Below are 19,652 nucleotides of genomic sequence, written 5' to 3' on the forward strand. Positions count from 1 at the left end.
TTGATGTAAAAAGTCTTGTTTCATTATTCACTTCACCACTTTCTTTGCATATGTGTTCTATTGACTATTCCATGAAACCTCATACCTTATCACACTCACACACACACACACACACACACACACACACACACACACAAACACAAACACACACTCTCGCACACACATACACACACAGACACACATACACATCACCACTACCACCACTTGGACCACTCAGCCTTCTACAGACATTGTTTAAACCACTTAGAAACATGTGAAAAATACATTCTTATTCACTTGGACACCTTTCTGTATCTCTGTTGTTTATTACGGGCCCTCTTATGGCTTCTATTTCAGTTATGATTATGTAAAGTTGGACCCTAACAATAGGGTCCAATATCAACTTCTCAGACATACCAGAATACATGGGTCAATAAGAATGTATCATAGCAGATTGTGAAAAAATACATGCCTAATGAATCATGCTTAGGGTTGATGTATTTTGTGCTTCACTCCTTCCAATAAGGAAGCCCAAAATTTGTGCGTGTCACTCTAAGCCTTGATATCACAAGTTACTTCAGGTAGACATGGAAAAGAAAAGATTTAGAAGCAGTCTGAGACATAGTATTTTCCAAACGCTTGGTTATCCCAGGATGTCAATTAGGGCCCTAGTGTCATTTGATGAAATTGCTTTCACTTGTGGATTCACCCACAGCTTCCATTTATTAGTGTATGTAGCAACCCCAAGGTTTTAATGAACCTTGCAAGTAAAAGCAATGTGAGAGTCATGATTGTCTTTAAGAGCTTTTGGCTTACAATTGAGTTCAGCTTTCATTTCCCAGTGCCTGCTCTGCCTGTGTTGCGTAGAGCTTGGCAGGAAAGCACAAGCTCTCACCACAGGTCTTGACTCCAGAGAGAACTGTTCTTGATTGGAGCTTAGAAAAAGATAAAGTTAGCATTTTCCTGTCTCCCGTTTTCATGAGTTTCTGTGTAGCAAGGACAGGAGTGAGTTTTCTCCCTCTCTGAGGATCTTCAGGCTTGATTGTGCTGGTACCTCAGGTGAATGGGGTTTGGTGATACGTGTATGAAAATCTTTAGGAGAGATACTAGAGCAGGTCATTTTTCCTGACACAGGAACTCCAAGAAAAGCTAGGAGAAGAGATGGCTGGTTCTATGGTAAGTCTCTGCTCAGCAGCTATGCTCAATTTCTTCTACAATATTAGATATTACTTTGGACACTTTTACTCTTCTGCTCATCACAATCTTGCCTAACAAGTTCATTTCCAGTGACCTTTCCTTGCCTTTTCTTCTCATGAGAGTCATGATTGTGCGTTTAAATATATATCATCTACATAGCGATACATTCCCTCCATTTTTTCTTCCAAGCTGATTTTTATTAGGACAAATAATCTCAATGAACTAATGATGTTCATCACAGAGGTTTCCATTGTATGTAGAAACTTGCTTTTATGCAATTCATAAAGCAACCAACCAGTTTCCTCATATAAAAGGAGGAAATTCAAGTGCATGGCATATACTCCCTATGAGGTACACTTGGTTCACTGGTTTATTACAATGCTCATTCAACCACATTAATGTCTAGCCAACTCACCTATTTATGAAAATGTGGTATTAAAAGTGGCATGCTTTCCTGTATCGCAAAGCTACACATATAAACAAATGGGAATTAGATTATCTCAAGATTCCCTGAGCTCTGCCTAATGTTGTTTGTGGGTCTCTGCATCTGTTTTCATCAGCTTCTGGGTGAAGCTGCTCAGATGACTGTTTTGTTAGCTGCCTGTGTCCAAGTATAACAGAAGATTATTACTAGCTTAAGAAGTGAGCTCTCTCTCCTGGAATGGGATACAAGTTGGGCCAGTCTTTAGTTGTCTGGGCTGAGGTTTTGTGGATGGGTTTATGTTTCCTTTACTGCAGTAGAAGTAGGAGGTGGCCACCTCAGCTCCATATCACGCACTGCCAAGGAGTCTCAGCTAGGGTCACCAACATAGACACCTGGGAGTTTACCCCATACTTGAGATGACCCCTGTCTAATATCTGTTTGATCTCTGAGCCCTTTAACCCCGCCCACCCACACCTGATCCCCCTTTCTCCTTTCCCCCTCCCACCAACATCCTGCCCTCCATCCATTTCAAGTTTTTATTTTATTTTCTCTCTGGGGTGAGATTCAAACACCATCCCTTCAGCCCTCATTGTCACTAAACTTCTTTGGATCTGTGTAATGTAGGATGGCTATCCTGTACTTTATGGCTCATAAGAATTTATATATGAGTACACACCGTGAATGTCTCTCTGGTTCTGGGTTACCTCACTCAGGATTATACTATCTAGTTTCTTCCATTTGTATACAAATTTCATCATGTCTCTGTTTTTTTTTATAGCTGAGTAGTAGTCACTGTGTAAATATATCACTTTTTTCCATTATTTATTAGACCATGTAATTAATTAAATAATAATCACTGTCTTGTCTGATCCCAGCCTGATTTCTCTTCTCCAACAAGTCCAACCTCATGGCCCTTTCTCACATTATGTCTCTCATTCTTCTCAGAGAAAAGGAGGACTCAAAGGTTACCAACCTGTTAAGGTACTTTAAGTCACTGCAGGACTAAGCACATTCCCTCCAACTGAGGACAGAGAAAACAGTCCAGATAGAGGGTTCCAGTGTTAGACAACAAGAAGCCTCTACTCTCATTGATAGAGAATCCACATGATGATCAAGCTGTACATCTGCCACATATATGTAGGAGATATAGGTGCAGCCCATGCATGCTTTTCGGTTGGTTGTTCACAATCGGAGTTCCCCCATTGGCCCAGGTTAGTTTAGCCTGTATGTCTTGTTGTAGTGTCCTTGACTCCAGTGGCTCCCTCAATCTACCCTCTCAGTCTTTCACAAAACTCATAGAGCTCATCCTACTGTTTGGCTGTGTGTCTGTGCATGTTTCAGAAGAGAGTTTTGCTAGGTGCCTGCCTGTGCGGATAGCACAGTTTCATTAATAGTGTCAGGGGTTGGCTCTCTCCCATAGTGTGGGTCTCAATTTGGGCCAGTCATTAATTTGCCATTCTCTCAAACTCTGTTCCAACTTAATCTCTAAACTTACTGTGGGTGAGAATATTTTGAGTCTTAAGGTTTTATGGATGAGGTTGATTTTTCTATTTGAAATTATTTCAGTTTGAACCCTCTTCACACTTATTGTCTTTTTATAAAATTCAGTTTTCAGTGTGTAGGTTTTAAAAAATTATTTTTATCATCCTTAATTTTGTGTTTTCTCAGGTATCAATGAGACTACTTAATCTCATCTACTTAAATTCATTCTTTTTTAATTTTGTTGAGTTGTACTTTTGGGAATTTTGATTTTTTTTGTAATTTTTCTCCTGGAAATATTTCATAAAGATTATATTTATTCCTTTAAATTGTTTCCCACAATTTATTAAACTAATTACCATTAGCAAACCTTTCTATATGCCTACCAGATTTTGGAGTGGAGATCGTGGCTTGATCATCCACAGTGTTTGCATTTTTGCAAAGAAATCTTGTCATGTGGACTTTTGTTATTTCTGTGTCTTGGGCTAATATGCCGATATAAGTGAGTATATACCATTTGAGTCTTTCTGCTTCTGGATTAACTCACTCATTATGATCATTTCTAGCTCAATCCATTAATCCACAAATGTCGGGAATTCCTTGTTTTTAATAGCTGAATAGTATTCCATAGTGTATATGTACCACAGTTTCTTTATCCATTCTTCTACTGAGGGACACTTAGGCTGTTTCCATGTTCTGGCTTTTATGAATAAGGCTGCTATGAGCATGGTTGAACAAATTTTCTTGTTGTGTGCTGGAGCATCTTCTGGGTATATTCCAAGGAGTGGAATAGCTGGGTCTTGAGGAAGCCCTATTCCCAGTTTTCTGAGATAGCACCAGATAGATTTCCAAAGTGGCTGTACTAGTTTGCATTCCCACCAGCAATGAAGGAGTGTTCCTCTCTCCTCACATCCTCGCCAGCATGTGGTGTCACTTGAATTTTTGATCTTAGCCTAAAATGGCCTTTTTTATTATGTTCATCATATTAATCCATGAGCGTGAAACATCTTTCCACCTTCAGTTGTCTTCTTCAATTTCTTTGTTCAGAACTTCAATTTTTTGTCATTGAGGGTTGTCACTTGCTTGGTTATTTATACAAGTTTTCATTTGCTTGGTTTGTTATACTATATATATATATATATATAACATATGTATAATATATATTCCAAATGTATAGTATCCAAAATATACAAGGTATATTTAATTCTGTTTTTTGCTACTGATTATTTTATTAAATTAACTTATTCAGATTACATCTTAATTACTATCCTCTCACTTGTATCCTCCTCTTCCTCCTTCCCTTCCTCTTTCACTCATTCTCCCTACACTAGGTCTTTGACAAAGGGGACCTCCTACCCCACCATATGGTCACAGCCTATCAAGTCTCATCTTGGTAGCCTGTTTATCCTTTCTCTGAGTGCCACAGGCCTCCCCACCAAGTGGAAGTAGTTAAATATCGCGCACCAGAGTTCATGCCTGAGTCAGTCCCCACTCTCCACAGTACTGTGGATAATGTCCTGTCCATTGGCTAGATCTGAGTAGGGGTTCAATGTTTACTGCATGTATTGTCCTTGGTTGGTGCAATAGTTCGAGCAGACCCACTTAGGTCTAGATCCACCCATCATGATATTCTTCTTGTGTGTTTCTAGAACCCTCTGGATCCTTCTTTTTTTCACATTCTCTCATACTTCTCTCATCTAGAGTCCCAATAGGAGGTACCCACATCTAATTCTAGGAGGTACCCACATCTAAATCTATCTCCTGTTAAGTTAAGAATTTCATGGGACATCTCTTTTGGACAAGTGTTCAATTATAAGTGAGTATTTACCATGTGAGTCTTTGTGGTTCTAGGTTAACTCACTCAGCATGATCCTTCCTAGTTCCATCCAATTTCCCACAAATTTCAGGATTTCCTTGTTTTTAGTGGCTGAGTAATATTCCATAGTATAAACGTACTACAGTTTCTTTATCCGTTCTTCGACCAAGGGACATTTAGGTTGTTTCTAGGTTCTGGCTAGTATGAAAAAGGCTGCCATGAACATGGTTGAGGACATGACCTTGTGGTGTGATGGAGCATCTTCTGGATATATTCCAAGGAGTGGAATAGCTAGGTCTTGTGGTAGCCCCATTTCCAGTTTCCTGAGAAAGTGTCAGATTGTTTTCCAAAGTGGTTGTAAAGTTTGCACTCCCGCAAGCAATAGGAGTGTTCCCCCTTCTCCACGATCTTGCCAGCATGTGGTATCACTTGAGATTTTGATCTTAGGCATTCTGATGAGTGTAAGATGGAATCTCAGAGTCGTTTTGATTTGCCTTTCTCTGATGATTAAGGACGTTGAGCATCTCTTCAAGTTTTTCTCAGCCATTCATTTTCCTCTGTTGAGAATTCTCTCTTTAGTCCTGAGCCCCATTTCTCAATTGGGTTATTTGGTTGGGTGGTGTTTAATTTCTTGAGCTCTTTATATATTTTGGATATTAGACCCTTGTCAGATGTAGGGTTGTTGAAGTACTTTCCCCAGTCTGTATGCTTTTACTTTGTTCTGTCGACTGTGTCTTCTCCCATCAGAAGCTTCTCAGCCTCATGAGGTCCCATTTATTAGTTAATGACCTTAAGGTCTGGGCTGTTGGTGTTCTGTTCAGGAAGTTGTCTCCTGTGCCAACGTGTTCCAGGCCCTTTCCTATTTATTCTTTTAACACATTTTGTGTCTCTGGTATTATGTTGAGGTCTTTAATCTACTTGGACATGAGTCTGGTGCATGGTGATAAATATGGGTCTACTTGCATTTTTCTACATGTAAACATCCAGTTAGACCAGCACCATTTTTTGAAGATGCTATCGTTTTTCCATTGACTAGATTTGGTTTCTTTGTCAAAAATAAAGTGTCCATATGTGTGTGGCTTTATTTCTGGCTCTTTGATTTGATTCCATTGATCAATGATCCTATTCCTATACCATGCTTTTTAATTACCGTTACTCTATAGTACAGCTTGAGATCAGGTATGGAGATTCTTCTGAAGGATCTTGTATTGTAGAGGATATTTTTGAATATTCTGGTTTTTTTTGATTTTCCATATGAGTTGAGTATTGATCGTTCAACGTTTTTAAAAATTGTGTGGGTATTTTAATAGGGATTGCATTGAGTCTGTAAATTGCTTTTGGTAAGATGGCCATTTTTACTGTTACTTCTCCCAATCTATGAACAAGGGAGATCTTTCTATCTTCTGATATCATCTTCAATTTCCTTCTTCAGAGATTTGAAATTTCTTTCTTTTTATAAATTTTATTCTTTTCCACTTATATATCTTTTTTCTCCTTTATTAATTTATTCTTGTTACATCTCAATACTTATGCCATCCCCTGCATCCTCCCATTCTTCCCTCCCTCCTATTTTCCAATTATTCCCCTCCCCTATGACTGTTCCTGAGGGGGATTACCTCCCCCTGTATATGTTCATAGGGTATCAAGTCTCTTCTTGGTAACTTGCTGTCCTTTCTCTGAGTGCCACCAGGTCTCCCCCTCCAGGGGACATGGTCAAAGGTGAGGCACCAGAGTATGTGAGAAAGTCATATCCCACTCTCCACTTTACTGTGGAGAGTGTTCTGTCCATTGGCTATATCTGGGTAGGGGTTTAAGGTTTACTGCCTGTATTGTCCTTGGCTGGTGCCTTAGTTTGAGTGGGACCCCTGAGCCCAAATCTGCCTATCATAATGTCCTACTTGTAGGCTTCTATGACCCTCTAGCTATTAAAAACAAGGAATTCCCGAAATTTGTGGATAAATGGATTGAGCTAGAAATGATCATAGTGAGCGTGTTAACCCAGAAGCAGAAAGACTCAAATGGTATATACTCACTTATATCTGCATATTAGCCCAAGGGCCAGGTCCCACCAAAGCCTTCACTTACCTGGAAACTGAGACAGAGGGGAGGACATTCTATTGGGACTCTAGGTGAGAGAAGCATGGGAGAATGAAATTTTTTTCAAACAGGTCTTTTACTTGGTTGGTTAGAGTTAGTCCTAGATATTTTATATTGCTTGTGGCTATCATGAAGAGTATAGTTCCCCTCATTTCTTCTTCTGCATGATTGTTCTTTGTATATAGGAAGGCTACTGACTTTCTTGAGTTAATTTTGTATCCAGCCATTTTGCTGAAGGTGTTTATCAGCTGTAGGAGTTCCTTGATGGACTTTTGGGGTCACTTTTGTATACTATCATATCATCTGTAAATACGGATAATTTGACTTTCTCCTTTCCCATTTGGATCCCCTTGATCTTCTTTTGTTGTCTTATTGCTCTAGCTATAATTTCAAGTACTATTTTGAAGAGATATGGAAAAAGTGGACCGCGTTTTCTGGTTCCCGATTTTATTTTTATTTTTTCCATTTTTATTAATTTATTCATAATACATCTCAGTTGTTAGCCCATCCCTTGTAATCTCACATTCCTCCTTTCCTCCTGCTTCCCTCCCTACTCCCCTCCCCTATGTCTGTGACTGAGGGGGCCCTCTTCTCCTTGTATATGCTCATAGGGTATCGAGTCTCTTCTTGGTGACCTATTATCCTTCCTCTGAGTGCCACCGGGCGTCCCCACCCAAGGGACATGGTCAAATATGGGGCACCAGAGTTTGTATGAAGGTCAGATCTCCTTTTCCACTTAAAGGTGGAGAATGTCCTTTCCATCAGCTAGTCTGGGCAGGGGTTCGAAGTTTACTGCCTATATTTTCCTTGGGTGGTGACATAGTTTGAGGAGGACCCCAGGGCCCAGACCTGCCTGTAGTTTTCCAGGACCCTCTGGATCCTTCTATTTCCTCATTCTCCCAGGCTTCTCTCACCTAAAGTCTCAATAGGATGTCCTCCCCTCTGATCCACTTTCCCGGTAGGTAAAGTTTTTCATGGGGACGTACCCCTTGGACTAGTGTCTCGATATAAGTGAGTATATACCATTTAACTCTTTTTGCTTCTGGTTGAACTCACTCATTATGATAATTTCTAGATCAATCCATTTGTCCACAATTTTCAGAAATTCCTTGTTTTTAATAGCAGAGTAGTATTCAATAGTGTAAATGTACCACAGTTTCTTTATCCACTCATCTACTGTGGGACATGTAGGCTGTTTCCATGTTCTGGCTATTATGAATAAGGCAGCTATGAACATGGTTGAGCATATGTCCCTGTTGTGTGTAGTGCATCTTCTGGGTATAGTCCAAGGAGTGGAATAGCTGGGTCTTGAGGAAGCCCTATTCCCATTTTTCTGAGAAAGTGCCAAATAGCTTTCCAAAGAGGTTGTACTAGTTGGCATTCGCACCAGTAATGAAGGAGTGTTCCTTTTTCTCCACATCCCTGCCAGCATGTGGTGTCAGTTGAGTTATTGATCTTAGCCATTCTGATGGGTGTAAGATAGAATCTCAGTGTCATTTTGATTTGCATTTTTTTGATGACTAAGGAGGTCGAGCATTTCTTTAAGTGTTCCTCAGCCATTTTATATTCCTCTGTGGAAAATTACCCGTTTAGTTCTGATCCCCATTTCTCAATTGGGTTATTTGGTTCGGTGGTGTTTAATATCTTGCGTTCTTTATATATTTTGGGTATTATACCTTTGTCAGATGTAGGATTGGTGAAGATCTTTTCCCAGTCTGTAGGCTGTCACTTTGTTCTCTTCACAGTGTCACCTGCCTTACAGAAACTTCTCAGCCTCATGAGCTCCCATTTATTAATTGTTGACATTAAGGCCTGGGCTGTTGGTGTTCTGCTCAGGAAGTTGTCTCCTGTGCCTATGTGTTCCAGACTCTTCCCCACTTTTTCCTCTAACTGGATTTATGTCTCTGGTTTTAGATTGAGGTCTTTAATCCACTTGGACTTGAGTTTTGTGCATGGTGACAAATAGGGGTCTAATTGCATTTTTCTACAAGGAGACATCCAGTTAGACCAGCACCATTTGTTGAAGATGCTGTCGTTTTCCCATTGAATGGATTTGGTTTCTTTGTCAAAAATCAAGTGACCAAATATGTGTGGATTCTTCTCTGGATCTTCAGTTCAATTCCATTGATCCACTAGCCTATTGCTGTGCCCATACCATGCTGTTTTAATTACTATTGCTCTATAGTACAACTTGAGATCAGGTATGGAGATTCCTCCAGAGGATCTTTTATTGTATAGGATTGTTTTTGCTATTCTGGGCTTTTTGTTTCTCCATATGAAGTTGAGAATTGTTCTTTCAATATCTTCAAAATATTTTAGAGGTATTCTGATAGGGATTGCATTGAATCTGTAAATTGCTTTTGGTAAGATGGCCATTTTTACTATGTTGATTCTCCTGATCCATGAAGAAGGTATATCCCACCATCTTCTGATGTCATTTTCAATCACTTCCTTCAGACATTTAAAGTTTTTTTTTCAAATAAGTCCTTCACTTGCTTAGTTAGGGTCATTCCTAGATATTTTATATTGCTTGTGGCTATCGTGAAGGAAGTAATTTTCCTAATTTCTTCCTCTGCCTGTTTGTCATTTGTATATAGGAAAGCTACTGACTTTTTTGAATTTATTTTGTATCCTGCCAATTTGCTGAAGGTGTTTATCAGATGTAGGAGTTCTCCTGTGGAATTTTGGGGGTCATTTATATACACGGTTCCCGATTTTAGAGCAATTTCCTTGTGTATCTCTCCATTTAATTTGATTTTGGCTATGGCTTGCTGTGTATAGGCTCTAATATGTTCCCTCTTTCCCTGATCTCTCCAAAACTTTAAACATGAATTGGTGTTTAATGTTGTCAAATGCTTTTACTGCATCTTAGGAAATGATCATGTGGCTTTTAGTAGTTTATATATGGTGGACTACATTTATGGATTTATGTATCTTAAACCATCCCTGCATGCCCAGAGTGAAGTCTACCTGGTGAATGATATCTTTGACATGCTCTTGCGTTTATTTTGTGAGCATTTTATTCAGTAGTTTTGCATCGATATTCATAAAAGAAATTGGTCTGAAATTCTCTTTTTGTGGGCTTTAGGTATCAATGTGACTGTGGCCTCATAGAATGTGTTTGGCAATGTTCCATCCATTTATGTCTTTTGGAACAGCTTGAAGAGTATAGGTATTAACTCCTCTTTGATAGTGTGGTAGAATTCTGTGCTGAAACCATCTTGCCCTGGCCTTTTTTTTTTTTTTTTTGGATTGGGAGACTATTAATGTTTGGTTCTATTTCTGTAGGAGAAATAGGACTATTTAGTTTGTTTATCTGATCTTGATTCAATTTTTGCAAGTAGAATCAATGAAGAATGTTGTCCATTTACTTAGATTTTCAAATGTTGTTTCTTCATTTTTATTGAATTTCATAAAGTCCTTAATTTCTTTCTTTCTTTATTCCCTGACCCAGGTGTCATTAAGTAAACTGTTGTTTAGTTTCCATCTATGTGTAGGCTTTTTGTTGTTTTTGTTGTTGAAGTTGTCATAAGGGAAATTGTGCGAAATTTTCTTTTCTTTTTGGGTCTTTGTGTGACTTAGTAGCTGCACATCTCTTGCCTCATGGAATGTGTATTTCAGTGTTCCTTCTATTTTAAGTTTTTGGAATAGTTTAAGAAGTATTGGTATTATCTTTTCTTTGAATATCTGGAATAATTCTGCTGTAAAACCATCTGGCCCATGGCTTCATTTTGTTGGGATACTTTTCATGGCAGCTTCTATTCCCTTAGTGTGTATGGGATTATTTTTTTTTGTTAATGTGATATCGATTTAAGTTTGATAACTTGATTCTATGAAGGAAAACAATCATTTCATTTAGAATTTCCAGTGTTGTGTAGTACAGGCTTTTAAAGTCAGACCTAATGATTATTTAGGTTCCCTCCATGTCTGTTGTTATGTCCCTCTTTTCATTTCTGATTTTATTGATATGCAGAGTATCTAGCTGTATTTTAGTTAGTTGGCAAAGTTTGTCTATCTTGTTGGATTTTCAAAAAATAAACTTTTACTTTCATGACTTCCTTGTAGTATGAAGTTTCTTAATGCTATGAATTTTCCTCTTACCATTGATTTTATTGTATTCCATAAGTTTGGTGACATTATACCTTCATTTATTTTCTTTTAAAATTTTTTCTTTTTGTAGTTCTCTTTTTTTTTATACTTTATTAATTCATTCTTGTTACATCTCAATGGTTATCCCATCTCTTGTATCCTCCCATTCTTCCCCCCTCCCATTTTCCCCTTATTCCCTTCCCCTATGACTGTTCCTGAGGGGGATTACCTCCCCCTGTATATGTTCATAGGGTATCAAGTCTCTTCTTGGTAACCTGCTGTCCTTCCTCTGAGTGCCACCAGGTCTCCCCCTCCAGGGGACATGGTCAAAGGTGAGGCACCAGAGTATGTGAGAAAGTCATATCCCACTCTCCACTCTACTGTGGAGAGTGTTCTATCCATTGTCTAGATCTGGGTAGAGGTTTAAGATTTACCGCCTGTGTTGTCCTTGGCTGGTGCCTTAGTTTGAGCGGGACCCCTGGGCCCAAATCTGCCTATCATAATGTTCTACTTGTAGGCTTCTAGGACCCTCTGGATCCTTCTACTTTTCCATTCTCCCATGCTTCTCTCATCTAGAGTCCCACTAGAATGTCCTCCCCTCTGTCTCGGTTTCCTGGTAAATGAAGGCTTTCATGGGACATGCCCCTTGGGCTAATATGCAGATATAAGTGAGTATATACCATTTGAGTCTTTCTGCTTCTGGGTTAACTCACTCATTATGATCATTTCTAGCTCAATCCATTTATGCACAAATTTCGGGAATTCCTTGTTTTTAATAGCTGAGTAGTATTCCATAGTGTATATGTACCACAGTTTTTTTATCCATTCTTCTACTGATGGACACTTAGGCTGTTTCCATCTTCTGGCTATTATGAATAAGGGTGCTATGAACATGGTTGAGCAAATTTTCTTGTTGTGTGCTGGGTATATTCCAAAAAGTGGAATATATTCCAAAAAGTGGAATAGCTGGATCTTGATGAAGCTCTATTCCCAGTTTTCTGAGATAGCACCAGATAGATTTCCAAAGTGGTTGCACTAGTTTGCATTCCCACCAGCAATGAAGGAGTGTTCCTCTCTCCCCACATCCTCGCCAGCATGTGGTGTCGCTTGAATTTTTGATATTAGCCATTCTGATGGGTGTAAGAGGGAATCTCAGCGTTGTTTTGATTTGTATTTCCCAGATGATTAAGGAGGTTGAGCATTTCTTTAAGTGTTTCTCAGCCATTTGATATTCCTCTGTTGAGAATTCTCTGTTTAGTTCCATGACCCATTTCTCAATTGGCTTATTTGGTTTGGTGGTGTTTAATTTCTTGAATTCTTTATATATTTTGGATATTAGACCTTTGTCAGATGTAGGGTTGGTGAAGATCTTTTCCTAGTCTGTAGACTGTTGCTTTGTTCTCTTGACAGTGTCTCCTGCCTTACAGAACCTTCTCAGCCTGATGAGGTCCCATTTATTAATTGTTGACATTAATGTCTGGGCTGTTGGTGTTCTGTTCAGGAAGTTTTCTCCTGTGCCAATATGTTCCAGGCTCTTCCCCACTTTTTCTTCTAAGTGACTTAGTGTCTCTGGTTTTATGTTGAGGTCTTTAATCCACTTGGATTTGAGTTTTGTACAAGTTGACAAATATGGGTCCAGTTGCATTTTTTTACACATAGACATCCAGTTAGACCAGCACCATTTGTTGAAGACGCTATCCCTTTTCCATTGAATAAATTTGGCTTCTTTGTTGAAAATCAAGTGACCATATGTGTGTGGATTCATATCTGGGTCTTCAATTCGATTCCACTGGTCAACCAGCCTATTGCTGTGCAAGTACCATGGTGCTTTAATTACTATTGTTTTATAGTACAGTTTGAGATCAGGTATGGAGACTCCTCCGGAGCACCTTTTATTGTACAAGATTGTTTTAGCTATTCTGGGTTTTTTGTTTTTCCATATGAAGTTCAGAATTGAACTTTCAATGTCTTTAAAAAATTGTGTAGGTATTTTGATAGGGATTGCATTGAATCTGTAGATTGCTTAATGTGTCTTCATTTTCACTGAATAATTTAAAAATTTTAATTTCTTTCTCTATTCTTCCTTGACACAGTGATCATCTAGTAGAGAGTTGTTGAGTTTCCATGAGATTTTTAGGCTTCACATTGTTGCTGAAGTCCAGCTTTAGTCTATGGTCATCCTATAGGATGGAAGGGATTATTTCTAACTTCTTGTATCTGTTATGGCTTTTTTTTTGATCAAGTATACTATCACCGTTGGACCAAGGTTTTTTGATGTGCTTACAAAGAGTTTTATTGTTTTGTGTTTTGAGGAATACTTTGTACTATCTATTAGGTCATTTTGAATCATAACATTGGTTAGTTTCCTTATATTTCTGTTCAGTTTCTTTCTCACCGACTTGTCCGTTGGTGTGAGTGGAATGTTGCAGCCTCTCACTCTTCATGTGTTGTGTTTAACATGTGATTTAAGCTTTAGTAATCTTTCTTTTACAAATGTGGCTGCCCTTCCTTGTAGGGAAGAGATGTTTAGAATTGAGACATCATCTTGATTGATATTTTCTTTAATAGGTGGAGAAGAGATGCTGTTTCCCATATCTTTTGAATAACTTTGGTTGCAAAACTATTGAATTAAATATTAGAATGGCTATTCTATTCTTTGTAATAGTCAGAAACTGGAAAAACTCAGATGTCTCTCCAGGGAAGAATGGATAAGTGTATTGTAGTACATTTACATTTTGGAATACTTTCAGCTATCAAAAGCAACGACATCATGAAGTTTGAAGACCAATGGATGGAGTTGTAACATATCATTTTGAGTGAAGTAATCCTGGATGAGAGTCATGATATATACTCCCTTACCAGCTTATATTAGCCATATAATAGAGATTAAGCATCGTAAAATCCACATACTTACAGAAGCCTAGTAATGAGTAGGGCAGTGGGCAGGATGCTCAATTCTCATTCAGAATGGCAACTAGACACTGGAATCTGTTAAAGAGAGGGAAAGTGATAGAAGCCTACCATAGATGATCTCTAGAAGTCTCTACCCAGTAAGGGAATTAGGCAGCAGGTGAGTGTCCCAGCCAAACTTTGGTCAGATGGAAGGGAGCCTTATGGGTGAGTGGGGGAATAGAAGGACCTGGGTGGGAAAGGAGCCCCACCAGAAGACCAGCAGTGCCAACAAATCTGGTCTATACTCCTAACAAGGACCATGCATGGAGAGGACCTAGACCCCTGACCAGATGTAGCTGACAGGCAGCTCAATCTCCATAGTGGGTTGCTAGTAAAAGGAGCAGGAGCTTTCCCTGCCAGGGACTCTGATGGCGTCTCTTTGTTTACTGTCCCATGGAATTGTTTCCTTAGCAGGTCACAGAAGAAGAGGACACATGCTGTCTTGATAAGACTTGGAGGGCTAGTGTAAGTTTATAAAGGAGAAGAGTGCCCCTTCTCTGAATATTACAGGAGAGGCCTAGGGGGAAATCAAGGAAGCAGGGACAATGAAAAGATGAGGAAGGAGGAACAAATGTTTAAAAATAAAATTAAATATAAAATAATGCCTAGTCATGCTTGGTTCTTTTGTCCACTTGTTTGAAAAAGCTTCATCTAGTTTTTACTCTAAGGTAGTGTCTATATTTGTTGCTGAGTTGTACTTCATGATGATGATGATGATGATGATGATGATGATGTCAACTTTTATTTGGCTTTATTGAAAAGATTTTTGACTTATACATTTATTTTATTATACATATACAAAAAAAGTACAAGGAGCAAAAAGGACCGTGAAACAATCAGCAACTATATCAATGTTACATTCATAGTGTTTTGGCTATTTGCATTTGGCGACTTTGAAGAAAACATGTTCCTATGTCAGTGAGGCTAAAATTCAGAATGTAAATACATATGTAGCATATGTCATCTCTATCAATTTAAAACATGTATCTAGACCTAAGGACATCTCCAATCCTAAATAAATAAGCTTAATTGTAAAACTAATCTATTTGTCTTCAACCCCATGAGAGACTTGAGAAGGAATAAAATTACTTACCTGAGTAAATAGGAATTATAGGTTAGCAGCTTCAAACATGAAAAATAAAGAAAGACTGTTACCTTAACAGTCACACAAAAGTCTTTTTTCTTTCTACTGTCTTTCTCTATCTCTTTCTTCAGAGGTTGAAAGACTTCTTTTTAGACATCCTTCATTTTCTTTGTTAGGTTTGTTCATATCATATCATCAATTGTCTTTCAATGTATTATGACCATGAGTCAGTAAGCCATGTCTTCTCTGTATGTTTTTTGTTTTATAGAGAATGTGGTTTATGAAAGTTGATTCTGTATCCTGCTGCATTGCTGGTTTTGTTTGTCATTTCTGAACTTTTTCTTATAATTATTTTATACCTTTAATAAAGTGTCACATAATTTCCAAACAGGATTACTTTGACTTTTTCTTCCCATTTTTATGTCCCTTGACTTTCCTTCTGTTATCTAATTGTTTCAGGTAGTACTTCAAGCATAATATTGAAATGGAGTGGAGATAAAGTAGAAATGATTGGAACATGCATGGTTTTCACACTGGAAGTGTAGAAGTCAACAGTGCACTAGAGAGGCATACTGAAAAAAAAACCCTAAAACCAAATCAAACAACATAACAATATAAAAACAAAAAATTGCAATATAATTGAATATGAGGAAGTATGTTAAAGATAAAAGAAGAGATAGAAAACATGAAAAAGTACAATAAATAATCACACTGTCATGCAGGGCAATCTTTCATAGTTGTTTTTTAACTTCCCCCTGTCCCTGTGATTATCTATGTAGCATGTATTCTGAAGGACAAGGGGCAGTTTGTAAACTAAGGTCAAACTTCAGATCAAGATTTGTGGGGTGCTGTCCATAGACTTGTTTAATAAAATTTCTTTTTGTGTGTAGCTTCATGATCAAGTCAGCTTTGATGTGCATGCCATGGCTGAGATACTTGATCTACTGGCTGCACCTGTCTTTATCAGTCTGCCCACAGTGTTTCCAGCATTTATTCAGGGTTTAGGAGTTCAGTCTCCCTCAAATCAGCACACCTTGTGTGTCACTGTAGGAGCATTGGAGTCAGAACTTCCTGGTCTGTTTCGTTGGTATCATTGGAACAATGTGAAGGAAGAATCTTGGTTGGTTTTTGGATATGGCTATTTTGTCTCTTGCTACATAGGTATGAGTTCCCTTTTTATTGACAACTGTGTACATAGCTATGATTGCATTTCTTTGGCTCATATCTCTCTTCCTGGTATTACTACAGTGGCAATTCTCCATGCAAAATAGAAGCTTGGTTATTCACAGTGAACTTTTCATGCAACTGTACATGAAGAAAGTCTGCCCTCACATACACACCTCATGTGATCCTGTGCTCTGTAGCTTATGTTGGTCACACATCACATTATCTTTCATCTTTCTAGCACACAGGGTTGTTAGTATAGGTGGTGGTTTAGAGGACATCTTGTAGTATAATGGCTATATAAAACAGATGAAGTTTTACAATGAAGTCATGTTTTCATTATTGTAGTAACGGCCTTTACGTCTGGGCCCATGATAAAACAGTTATCTTTCATGACAGGAGAATGTGACATTTGATGGTGTGGCCAGAGACTTCTCTCAGGAGGAAGGAGAATGCCTGGACTCTGAACATAGAGCTCTCAATTTCGATGTCTTTTTGGAGAACTACAGAAATTCTGGTCTTGGTGAGTGAGAGCAGTTTTTAAAATGATTCCTTATTTACTTGTCTCCTTTCAGTATGTTTCACAAGTCTGTTGAATTATTGACATAACTTTCTCATGCTGATTAAAAAACTAATAGGTTCACCGTGTAGATCACAACACTTTCTACAATTTGATGTTGTTCTTAAATGAACAAACAAACAAACAAACACCACCACTAAGAAGAAAAAGCGTTCTCCTTCTGTCAGAGGCTTTCAGATGATAAAAGCTTCTCAGGAAGCAGAGGTGCTCCATGTCCTTCTCCCAATTACATGCTGGGATTTTCCTTTAAGGTGACCTTGCTCAAGTATTATGCATGCACTTACAATCACTTGAGTTTATATATGCACTGTTATACAGAAATCACTGTTTTATCATCATCATCCATCTCCTCTGATCCTTGCTATCTTTTGTTATCATGTCTTTAACACAGCCCTGAGAATCCCTGGAATATATATATATATATATATATATATATATATATATATATATATATATATATATATATATCTGCTGCATGATACTGGTGGGTGTGTCTTTTAGTTGTCAAGTTCTGTCAGAAGCCTCCATGATGAAGACTCAGTGATTCAATAATTGGTGGGTAGAGCAATAAGACATCAAGAATAAATTTACTAAAGTAATATTAGTTAGAAGAATGATAGTAGTAGGTGATATTCTCTTAATTAGAAGAATTCTTTTATAATTAGCATGAACACTCCATTAATTACTCTATACAATAGAAGCTGAAGGAATATTGTTCAGTTCTTTTAATGGGCACTTTTGGCCTTATAGCTTTAACCACATAAAGGCAAGTTCTGAAGATGATGACTCAGAATATGAGTCTGCTCAGTATTAAAAACACAATAATACACAGAATACATATGCTTTTCCACTGAATCATCACAAATATGTTCAGAGTAAGGAGACTTTGCTTACAAGAAACAGTTTTTTCTGTGCCTGCCTGCATGACAAGATCCAAAAAACTTAATAAAAATTAAAACTGACTGGTGCAGAAGATGCATTACTAGAATAAATTCAAATAGATGGGAATGTAATAAATATATAAAGGGATCATTCAGTCATCAAACCAAGGGATATAAATAAATGAATGAATAAATATGTATATTTGAAACAAAATTTTGCAAGTGTCAATATGTGATGGAATCTTTCATTCATATTAACATCTTTTTCAAAATCATTCAAGTCAGATGAAAGAAGTCCACAGATATACAAATCTTAAAGAATATCTTTTCATTTCCTTTAAGTTTGTTTATCCAAATTACATACTGGAGACAAGCCATGTAAATAGCAGCCATGTTGAAAACTCTTCAGGAGATTTACATATCTCACCAGTGATAAGAATGTTTATTGTAAAGAGACTGTACAACTACAAGGTATGTGGAATGTGCTTCAACATATTTTCATACCTCACTAGGCACAAGAGAATTAGTCTCAGAAGGAAGGCAAACCAATGTAAGGAATGTGGCACATCTTTAGAGAGTTCTCTGTTCAGAGAACACACCCTTACATTCATCATAGGATGATCTCCTGCAAATATGATGACTGTAGAAAATATTTCTGGAGATCCCCAAATATTACTCATATTGCAAAGAAATCTTACACATATATACAATGTGAAGAGTAATTCTAGAATTACTCAAACTTTAGGAAACACGAGAAAATCTATACTGGACAGAAACCTTACAAATGTAAAGTATGTGGCAAATCTTTTAACCATGTGCATATCTTTATGTTTACCATAGAACCCATTCTGGGAACAAACCTTAGGAATGTGAAGAATGTGGACAATCCTTTTCACCTCACTCTACAAGATCATCAGAGCATCCATCCTGTTGACAAGTCTTACAGATGTACAGAATGTGACAAGTCTTTTAAGCATGCCTCAAAACTTTATGTTCATCAAAGGGTCCACATGGGTGAGAAGCCTTACAGATGTGAAGAATGTGGCAAATGCTTTACCCGCCATTCAAGTCTTCAAGCTCACACCAGAATCCATACTAATGACAAACCTTACAGATGTGAAGAATGTGGTAAATGCTTTACCCGTCTGTCAAATCTTCAAGATCACACCAGAATCCATACTGGTGAGAAGCCTTACAGATGTAAAGAATGTGGCAAATGCTTCACTCAGGTCTCAACTCTTCATTCACATCACAAAATCCATACTGCTGGGAAGCCTTACGGATGTAAAGAATGTGACAAGTCTTTTAAGCATGTCTCAAATCTTTATGTTCATCAAAAGGTCCATAATAGTGATAAGCCTTACAGATGCCACGATTGTGGCCAATGCTTTAGCTGGCCTTCAAGTTTTCAACGTCACACCAGAATCCATACTAGTGACAAATCTTATAGGTGTGAAGAATGTGGCAAATCCTTTACCTGTCTGTCAAATCTTCAAGTTCACATCAGAATCCATACTGGTGAGAAGCCTTACAGATGCAAAGAATGTGGCAAATGCTTTACCCAGTTCTCAACTCTTCACTCTCATCACAGAATCCATACAGGTGAGAAGCCTTACGGATGTAAGGAATGTGGCAAATGCTTTACCCGGGTCTCAACTCTTCACTCTCATCACAATACCCACACTGGGGAGAAGCCTTACAGATGTAAGGAATGTGGAATAGGCTTTTCCTTTCCTTCAAATCTTCAAGCTCACAGCCGAATCCATACCGGTGAGAAGCCTTACAGATGTGAAGAGTGTCAGAAATCCTTTGTCACAAGTTCATCTCTTAAAAGACATCAGAAAATTCATGTAAATTGTAAACTTCATAAAACCGCCTAGTATTTCACACAGTACTTTACAGTACTAGTT

At 38.0% G+C, this 19,652-nt stretch overlaps 2 long non-coding RNA genes across 2 annotated transcripts in view; one reads left to right on the forward strand and one right to left on the reverse strand.

The window, feature by feature from the left end:
* LOC311606056 overlaps positions 1 to 19,652 on the reverse strand; it is a 169,220-nt gene that overhangs the window by 144,259 nt on the left and 5,309 nt on the right. The gene's annotated exons all lie outside the window — the stretch shown is intronic.
* On the forward strand, positions 766 to 18,644 carry LOC311606054. Its single transcript, XR_014782175.1, has 3 exons — positions 766 to 1,155; positions 16,681 to 16,804; positions 18,583 to 18,644. It is a non-coding gene; the product is annotated as an uncharacterized lncRNA (long non-coding RNA).

The sequence above is a fragment of the Acomys minous genome (assembly GCF_964271855.1).
Source record: "Acomys minous genome assembly, chromosome: 9".
NCBI classification, from domain to species: Eukaryota; Metazoa; Chordata; class Mammalia; order Rodentia; family Muridae; genus Acomys; species Acomys minous.